This window comes from Lactuca saligna, chromosome 8, assembly GCF_052625555.1.
Source record: "Lactuca saligna cultivar CGN05327 chromosome 8, ASM5262555v1, whole genome shotgun sequence".
Classification (NCBI taxonomy): Eukaryota; Viridiplantae; Streptophyta; class Magnoliopsida; order Asterales; family Asteraceae; genus Lactuca; species Lactuca saligna.
The window spans coordinates 114,088,240-114,093,824 of record NC_136424.1 but is presented as its reverse complement, the minus strand read 5'-3'; positions in this window follow the sequence as shown (position 1 = coordinate 114,093,824).

Below are 5,585 nucleotides of genomic sequence, written 5' to 3'. Positions count from 1 at the left end.
AGTTAGGGAACTTGAAGAGTTTTTTAATTAAAACTACTTTAAACACATAAGTTATGGAATTGAAAAGTTTTGAAAGTTACAAAACATGCCCTCAAGTTTTTTGAATTTGAAAAGTTTTCTTTTATGAATACTTTAATTCCAAATTAAGCCCTTAGAATTTTAAAGAATTAAAATTCAACCCTTATACTATTATAATATTATAAGTTAATATATATATATATATATATATATATATATATATATATATGTGTGTGTGTGTGTGTGTGTGTATAACAACAAGTCATCTTACCGTTAGTAGGCCTCATTCACGAAGCCGGTCTATAAGGCAGGAGAGGGGGGGGGTACAAGGTTGTTGCCTATAAAATGGCAACTTAATGGGTGTCCAATCTCACCCACCGCTTCCTTGATCGGTGGAGGGTCGCTAGCCAAAAAAGGTAGGACAAGAACTATAATTCTCCCCTCTTTAAAAGTATTAATGATAAATACTAAGTAACTAAACGCGTATAAATTCCCAATCTTAGTTACTTAGGAAAATGTGAATAAGGTTCTAATCCATGAAATTACACTTTGCACTTTGTTTAAGCCGTTAGTGGAGTGTGTGTGGTTAACCGGCACACTAACCTGGACTTAACAAGGTAGGCAAATGGTAACTTAATATTTGTCATAGTATCGTTGGAGTGTGTGTGGTTAACCAACACATCAATTGAGGGGTAAATATTAAGGGTACCCAGTATATTTGCATGGTTACTTCACACCTTGTTTTGTGATCCTCGACATCCTAGTCACAAAACTTGAAGGGCCCACTTGAGATTGAAACATGCCACTGAAAAGTTCAATGAATCTCAAAAGATCTAGGAGTTTCAAAACCAATTAAAACCTAATTAAATATTTTGTTTATCTTGGTGGAAATTGGTGAATTGTCATCCACCTACCTTCAAATACCTTATAGCTTGGATTACGGCATCCCTCTTCCAAGTTATAAAATATTTTGTTAGGTCTTAGCCTTAATATTTCATATTGGGTGTTATATTAAGGGGTTAAATCAACTTACTTGAATTTCTCCCGTTGAGATGTCTAGTTCAAACAACAATGATCTTCCCAAATCAAGGTTTCTTATGAAGATGATATCCCAAGTTTGTCTCATGGAAATCATACTTCTCTTCCTCCACCTCCTTCAATTATTCTCCCTATCCCACAAGCTCAAAGACTTGAAAAGTTCAAGATCACTCAATGCCTACTCACAATAAAACATAAAAAGGGAAGTCCTGTGTGCACTCATGTCTTAGGACTGAAGTCACTGATTGTCAGGTTGAGAATGTTGGGTATCATTGTCCTAAGGAAGTTGGCTATTGACTAGGTCTTTCAGTCACTTCCTGAGTCATATAGAAAGACTACTATGTGACAGGTCATGACATGACCTTAATGGATCTTTCTTATTTTCTTATTGCTGCTGAATCAAGAATGGTTTGGTGCAATAGTCAAGCAAATATGAATGGAAGGTCTATTTCTCAAACTTCCATGGACATGGAGAATGGTAACATTGGAAGTCCAGAAAATCTTTCTCTTCCTAATGGAAAGGGATCGGCCTTGGTCAAACCGGTTGACCAGAAGGTAAAGAGAAAGTCTAAGTCTAGGAGAGCCTTTTGTACCATTCTCAAAGAGTCTATATGTTTTCATTGTGAAGAAAAAGGGGCATTAGAATCGAAGCTGCCCTAGCTACCTGAAAGAAAGAAGAATCAAAAGTTTGACTCTGCTTCAGGTAAGTCCACTATCTAACTCTCTTAAGTTTCATTTGAAGATTCTTAATACATTTTGATGTATGAAAGGATCAAGCAAAGGGTAGGAAACTTAAAAAAAAGAGTATGCTAAATCTGATCGCGTAGATGGATTTCTATCGCATGGTTTGAAGATCAGATTCTTGAGCTATTGCTTAGGAGTTATGATAGATTGCTAGGAAACCTGAAATATCATAGTTTTCATTTGAAGTTGCATTGTAAGGAAAAAGGTTTTTCCGCATTTTGAAAAAAATAAATAAATTTTTTCTTTATTTTATATCTCCTTACAATTGCATTCATGAAAACTTGATGTTTGTATGTTTCTAGGAATATCGGAAATATGAATTTGATTCTTTCATTTGTGGTAGTGTCTAAATATATCAAATAAGGAATGATTCTCACCACCCATGTTTCAATTGGACCAAACTTGGAATCATGCAAGTTGTTTAGCATGATGAATGAAAATTTTCATTTTTGGAAAATTAAGACTAGTTTCTTGTTCACATGTATATGTGACTCAAGTGAAGGACTAAGGGATCAAGTACACATTCTTGTGCACTAGCCAAAGTCCACCACAAAATATGAATGAAACTATTCATCATGATTTACTAAGGTTTAGTAAATATGATTATACTTACAAGATTAAGTATAACTCTAAGACATTGGAAAAATTCCAAATGTATGGCAGAGTGAATAATAAGAATCAAATTAGGCAGAATGATAAAAGTTTCTCAAATCTGAAAAGATGGGAGAGTACTTTAGTATCATGATTTATGATCATCTTAATGATTTTGAGACCTTATCACAATTCATCCTCTAAGTTCTTTCTGATAGCTAAAAAGAGGAGTTATGAATTGTTGAAGTGGTTAAATCAAGAAGAGGATTCATACTTGGTTCCAAAAGGAAGTCTTAGAGTTGTACTCTAAGATTATGACTTGAGTGGCATGTCTTAAAGAAGGTTTAAAACACTTGTAAGAGTAAAAAAATTATACTCTTGTACATTTGAAGTTGGTAAGTTGTGATGTTTTGGATAAAACAAAGACCAACTAAGGCCAAATGTGTTAAGTGTTTGTCTTGATTAGAATCCACAATATCTCTTGAATATTTGACAAGGAAGTCTTATAGGTCAAGAAGACAGTGGGAGTCAAAAAGATCCTGAAATGGTTTCAAGACCTTATCAAGAATAAAACATGTATTTCATCACTAGCACACAATTAGAGGTTTATAACCTATCTTGTTGACATTTATGTGCCCATTCCAATTAAGTTGGCTATACATTTGTGTTCTACATATTCTCAATTGCTTGCATAACTACTTGGAAGCACTGGCAGGCCCTTGTACTGCTAGGTGGCAAGAAGTTTAGATTGCACAAGTTCAATCCATATGAGTTTGGATTTGTTACTAACCTTGTCTAGTGATTATGGTTTTGACAAATTCACATGGATAAGAACAAATACAACATAAAATCTAAGGGTCATAAGTTTTCTCTCCGATTCATGAAAATGATGGTGAGGAAACTCTTCCACCAAATAGATTTTAAGTAGATAGTAATATTTTCATTCTCAAAGTCGTTAGTAGAGCACACTAACATGGACTTATGAGAAATAGAAAAGGTCTAACCAATTGAGACTATGATTACGGCATCCCTTTTCATAGTTCTTAAATTGTTTAGACACACCAGTGCATATTTATAATAAGGTCTATGATTTTGATAAAGTCCTATCAAAGCAATCTTATATTAGAAATTTGAACTTTAGTAAGAAAGTCAATAAAGTATTGAATTCTAGAAATCCACTAATTTATGAATACATGTCAAAGCCAGTGGGAGCATAAGTATTATGCTGATAATCATCATGTTAGAGGAGGCATGATAATTATGATAAGTATTGCAAGTTAGCAATGTTAATTATAAAAAACAAAAAGTTCAACTCGTGAGGTTGCAAGGGTTGAAAAAGTTGCTTTGCTATAATTAAGGGAGAGGAAATTCTACTTCATTTCAATTCTAAAAGGCTTAGATTGAGATTTTAATCATTTTAGTCAAGAATATATATATGAAATTCATGATGGATTGTTTCAACTTAAGGAAATTCTATATATTGCGTTCTCAAAATTCAATTATGATTACGACATCCATCTTTATAGTCAAAATTTGAAAACATGGCAAACAAAAAGTATTGTAGCAAAAGACTGGTCTAGAATCATGTCTTTATGTGAGACATCATGAATCGTGTCCCGTTTGCTTTGGGTACAAGATCGATTGCATGTGCTATAATATTTACCCTTTCTAAATTTTCCAAATGCCTTGCGGCATTAAGGGGAAAAGGTGTAGAATTGGATATGACTAAAGTGATTAAGCAATTGTCGAGAACAATCTAAGGTTTTACCAAAGATTGGTTGCTCAAGGACAGTTGGAAGTATACTGTTAATATCAGAAGGACCATATTGACATATTCTGGAAAAGAAACAACTCTTGTTCAGAAGTATTAGTCAAAATAGGAATATGGATCTGTCTCCATAGGTGGAAGTTATATGTGTAAGATTAGAAAACTTAATGCAAGAAGGATATTCAAGGCAATGTGCTTTGAGACTTCGTCTCAATGGAATTAATCTCCATTGGAATAACCTGTAATGACTGTTGACAAGTCTTTGTGACTTTGTACATATTAATTACAAGAGCATCTGTGCATATAAGTTTAAAATCTAAACAGATTTTGGTAAATGTTAGGAATTTGGAATTCTTATATTTTTCGATAAGGATTTGGGAGTGTGAAAAGAGAATCATTGAAAGTACGTTTAATTGATGTATTTCACAAAGTAAGGATCATAGACAAACATAGAGTGCATATTTGATGTATTGTAAAGCTATTGTTTAGAAAATATAGTGTACATGCTTGGGGGATAAAACAACTAGTGTGTTTTTAAATTCAAGTATAAAGTTGATCAAACCGAAACAATGAATAATGAGTAATCAGTATGATGATAAATAAAAAGTATTTCATTTATATTCATAGTTTTGATACCATATTAGATTCATTTATTCTTGTGTTTCATTTTTCATGTTTTGACTTCCAGATTAACTAGGTTATTCTTCCTAAATGACTGAGTTATTCAATCAATCCACAGTCGGTCATATGTTGGAAGTAGATATGAATTAAGACTATCATGGGTTGGGTTGTAGAGGTCTAAGTTGGTGGACAAAGTGATGCTACAACACTCATGAGTGCTCATAAGTTCTGAGTATTGGATTCAACCCGTGGTCATTTGAATCACTTCATGGATTTTATCACAAGTGATCATGAGATGATAATATCTTATATTCTTCAAACCTAGAGATATGAGTTGTTACTATGAGTTGATAGTACATTGATTTCACGAAAACGCATTAGTAAATTGATATTATAAAACGTGCCTTTGTGTATGACTCAAAAAGTAGTAGAACAAGACATATGAGTCAAAGTTTATCCATTCCTTTTACCTTCAGAATAAAAGCGATATCTGTGGGGCACTCGAGGATTTAGTGATGACACATGTGTGTTTGGGCAAGCCAGGACTGATGTGATTTGTTCAATCAGTCAGTCGTCGTAAATCGAAAATCAGGAAACAACAAATGGACAGAGAGAATGATTATTAATCCATGTCTCAGTCCATATGATATATATGGAGGAATATATGATCCCTTATCTAATGGACAAGTCATTGAGAAGGTCAGAGTTCAGTTACAAGGTCAGAGTTCGACAGCGGCTTTTGAGAGCTACGATTGCTAGTTGGGTTTTGAAGTCATGCGCAATAATAGCTTTAGACTTATCCAAG